At 33.5% G+C, this 5000-nt stretch overlaps 1 non-coding gene across 1 annotated transcript; it reads left to right on the forward strand.

Moving 5' to 3' along the window:
• Positions 1-466: 466 nt before the first annotated feature.
• TRNAF-GAA lies at positions 467-539 on the forward strand. Its single transcript has one exon. It is a non-coding gene; the product is annotated as a tRNA-Phe (tRNA).
• Positions 540-5000: the final 4461 nt, after the last annotated feature.

The raw sequence follows: 5000 nt of genomic DNA on the forward strand, positions 1-5000 counted from the left end.
AGAATAAAGATAGAGTCCCGTTCTACATGTCAATGTCGGCAACAATGAAATTTATAGTAAGAGGAAAATCCGTCGACTTTAAAAATCGTGAGGGTTCAAGTCCCTCTATCCCCAAAAAACATATTTGATCCCCCAACTATTTATCCTATCCCCCTTTCGTTAGCGGTTCAAAAAACCTTATTCATTTACTCTATTCTCTTAGAAATCGATCTGGACGGAAAAGCCCTTTTCTTATCACAAATCTTGTGTTATTTATGATATACATATAAATGAACATCTTTGAGCAAGAAATACCCATTTGAATGGTTTACAATCGATATAACTATTCATACTGAAACTTACAAAGTACTCTTTTTTAAGATACAAGAAATTCTAGTACCTAGATAAAATTTTGTAATCCCCTTTCCTTCTTTTAATTGACATAGCCCCCCTTTTCTCATAAAATGAGGATGCTACATTGGGACTGGTCGGGATAGCTCAGATGGTAGAGCAGAGGACTGAAAATCCTCGTGTCACCAGTTCAAATCTGGTTCCTGGCACATGATTAATTTGTATAAGTCTCTCTTGTATAAATTAATTGATATGAATCGACATTCATATTTATAGTTTAGATCATAATAAATACATATTGTTTTCCACTTCAGCGAGATATACCCCATCTATTTTATAGATGGGTAGAACTTTTTAGATAAGGTATCTAAAAGAATTAGATTCTATTTCTTCATCTTTTTTATTTCTGCTCTTCTTTTGTTCAAAAAGAATGTTAATACTTCATATATATTCAAAAGACATATTCAAGGGGTTAATTTAATTGGTTGAGATCAAATCTAGAGGAATTGAAATACACAAGAGATACAAATAAATAGAATCCAATATCCTTTAATTTCTTTGTATTTTCGTTCATATTTGATTTCGTCATTCCTACTTACATAACTTTCTAAAACCCTTTAAATAATGTGCGTAGTAGAAAGTCAAAATTCATGATGTAGAAGTTCATCCTCTTTGTTCGTCTCATCTGAGATAAGCATCTTACAAACCAAATAAATGGGATGTAAGAATACCAACGAATCTCTCATTGTCTTTTTTTTTTGTTAGCCTATTATAGAATTCCCAAATACAAAGGAGACTTCCATTATTCTGGTTAATCTAGAACAGAACGTATAATCCTTGAATATGTGAAATTGTATAAGACGAAATTAGTTTCTTATCCTTCAATGAGCATCTTGTATTTCATAAAAATTGGGAGCAACATAATCCTTGCGTAAGGGCCATCCTATCCAACTTTCAGGCATTAAGATACGTTTCAAGCGTGGATGATTATCATAAGATATTCCCAACATATCATAAGATTCTCGTTCTTGAAAATCCACACTTTTCCAAACCCAGAAGACAGACGGAATCCTAGGATTCCTCCTTGAGACAAATACTTTTATGCATACCTCTTCTGGTTGATCTACACCATACTCTATTCTCGTAAGATGATATACACTAGCTAACAGCCCGCCGGGTGCTACATCATAGGCGCATTGGGAACGGAGATAATTGTAACCATATACATATAAAATAACAGCAATAGAATGCCAATCCTCGGACTTTATTTGTAAAGTCTCTATTCCTTGGTAATCAAAGCCCAAAGATCTATGAATTAGCCCATGCTTGACTAGCCAAGCAGACAAACGACCCTGCATCTTTTTTATTTCTCCCATATTTTTATTTGTATTAAGTATTTCACCTTTACGATGAAATTTATGAAGATTTTTTTTATTTTGTACAAAGAAATACTGTCTAATTCACCAATTCATGGGAAGAGACTGAACTTTTGTATTTGAAAAATGTTTCAGTAGGTATTTCTGAAGTAAAAGTAGATGCCGGTTGATAAAGGAATCCTTGATCATAATTTCCAGTATTCATACTGCGGCTAATATGAAACTTGTGATTTGTAGTAAAACACCGATTCGACCGTTGACGTTGAGGCCTAATTCTATCTTCATAGATTTCTCGAGATATTTTCTTACGAAGTTTTGTTATAGCATCTATAACTGCTTCCGGTTTAGGGGGACAGCCTGGCAAATAGACATCTACAGGAATTAGCTTATCAACCCCCCGAACAGTACTATAAGAATCGGTACTGAACATCCCTCCTGTAATTGTACATGCTCCCATAGCAATAACATATTTTGGTTCAGGCATTTGTTCATATAATCTCACTAAAGAAGGGGCCATTTTCATTGTTACCGTTCCGGCTGTTAAAATTAGATCTGCCTGTCTAGGACTTGATCTTGGTACTAGTCCATAACGATCAAAGTCGAATCGTGACCCTATTAGTGAAGCAAATTCAATGAAACAACAACTGGTACCATAGAGAAGTGGCCATAAACTAGAGAGTCTTGACCAATTTGAAAAATCATTTAATGTAGTTGAAATAACTGAATTTTGGGCTGTTCGATCAAGTAAAGGAAGCTCAATGGAATTCATAACAGTCTCAATTTTATTTTGATTTTTTTCCTTTTTTCTTTTTATTGTCTGAATATTCAGGAGCTAAGACCATTCCAATGCCCCCTTTCGCCATGCATAAACTAAACCAACTATTAAGATAAGTACAAAAATTAAAGCTTCTATAAATACAGATACACCCAAAATATCGAAACTCATTGCCCATGGATAAAGAAAAACTGTTTCAACATCAAAAACAACAAAAACTAGAGCAAACATATAATAACGGATTCGAAATTGTAACCAAGCGTCGCCTATTGGTTCTATACCCGATTCATAACTAGAGAGTTTCTCCGGCCCTTTGCTAATCGGGGCTAAAATTCCGGAAATAAAAAATGCCAAAATAGGAATAAGACTTGATATTATTAGAAATGTCCAAAAAATATCATATTCGTAAAGAAGAAACATAGACACACTCCTATGAACGTGGAAAATATACCGGATTGCTCGATTAGAATTGGAATTGTCAAGTCATCCATACCATAACTTTTTATTTTACTCAATTCAATCAAAACAAGAATTCATTTTTATTGAATTGACGAGTTTCCTTTGTTTACTGCGAAACATATCTCATTTCAAGGTAGAATCCTATTTCCATTATACTTAATTTCGATTTTTTTACTTAGTATAACTCTATATCTCCATCTTACTTTTATACAAATTTTCTTATTTTCACAGGATTCTCTCTAAAGAAGGGGAATTCAAAATAAACAAAATAAAAAAGAATTCTCGTTTTTGTTTAGAATTTTGAATTTCTTTTTTTTTTATTAACTTCTACTTACTTAATTAATATCTATTATATAGATTATCCATTTTTTTTTATATTTTTTGAAATTGAATAAAATAAATAAAATTCTTGATAGCTTTCCATTTTTTATGAATAGAATCAGGAGGTCTTTTTTTTTTTTCTTAGTCATTTAGAATAGAACAAGTAAGATACTGGATGGGAATTTTCATCTCAGGATTTAGAATATCTTGGTCTTGGTATATTCCTTTATATTAGGATCCCATCCCGGCGGAGGGGTTTCGGTTTCTCTTGATTGATTACAGAAAAAGAAGACTGCCCCCTGTGCTTCGCTAGGCCTAGGTAAGGTATACGAAGGCCTATTTAATAACGAAACTTACCAAAGGTATTCATCTTTCAACAAGCTTTAATTTGTACACAAGCGCAGGAGGTCATTCCTAGATCCATTGGGGTTTTTAACAGGGCGGCTCGTGTCACGATTTTTACTTCAAAAATTCACCAACAAGATTAGGTATACCAAAGAAAGGGAATATCACGAACTTCTTGTGAACAAACAGGAAAATTCATATGAAATTCACCTTCACCTCCGAAGATTAATGACGAAAGGTTGCTTTGTTTATCTGCGATTGGAAAAATATCAATTAGATCTATTGAAATATCCGCCTTTTGCTTTTAGTTTTCTGTTTTAAAGAATTCCTGTGAGTGAGCTTATAGGAATAATTTTATTTCGATGAACCGACTCGTTAGTTCCAAGCAACAAAGAATAATGAAGAAATAAAAATTATACAATTTCGTTTTTTGTATTTTGAATTTTCATTAATTCATTTTCATTTTTTATTATAATTAAATTATAGGGCTATACGGACTCGAACCGTAGACCTTCTCGGTAAAACAGATCAAACTTTTTATTATCAAAATGATCTGAACTGTTTCAAAGACCCAACATGCATTTTTTTTGCATTGGGCTCTTTCATTAACTGATCGAAATATCAGCTAGTCTGCCATATTTTTTTCTTTTGACAAAAAAATAAGATAAGAAGATGGCTCCATGTGCTCCGATTTATTATTTTGAATTCTAATCCAAGAGCACTACCAAAGTCTTTCAAGGGTAGGGTTGTCGTGACGTAGGTCTGCCTATGGCCTAGATCAACCTAAGTCAAATGAAGTCTCTACCGTTCCGCTTACAAAATGAAACTTCATACACCTTAAAGTTCATAGGACGAAAAGAGATTTTTTGAGGTCCTTATACTCATTAAGCCTAGCATTGAAAATATTGGATATTCACCTTATCAATACCTCAAATCCATGAGAGTGTCCATTTTGTGCCTAACCTAAATGGGCACCCCAATCGAACCGAACCCTTTGTCAGGCTATTGTTCCCTCAAAGTTATGGGGTAAGACATCGATTTCTCAATTAAGATCACAATTTTTTGATTTGATTGTATGATGGATTACCTTGAAAAACATTGGCGCGCGTGTAAACGAGGTGCTCTACCAACTGAGCTATAGCCCTTATTGCTTGTGATACATATTTTATCATGTAGATAATTTCTTGTCAAGATGAATGAATATTCCCTGAAAAAATATCATAAATCTTTGATCTCTTTGAGCGGTATTGCTTATAAGCAATATGATATTTATAATCCACATCGACGGGATGGGTTCCATTTTGTTATCTTTGGAATGATAAATGACCTACTTAACTCAGTGGTTAGAGTATTGCTTTCATACGGCGAGAGTCATTGGTTCAAATCCAATAGTA

Source organism: Coffea eugenioides, unplaced genomic scaffold, assembly GCF_003713205.1.
Source record: "Coffea eugenioides isolate CCC68of unplaced genomic scaffold, Ceug_1.0 ScVebR1_3047;HRSCAF=4186, whole genome shotgun sequence".
Classification (NCBI taxonomy): Eukaryota; Viridiplantae; Streptophyta; class Magnoliopsida; order Gentianales; family Rubiaceae; genus Coffea; species Coffea eugenioides.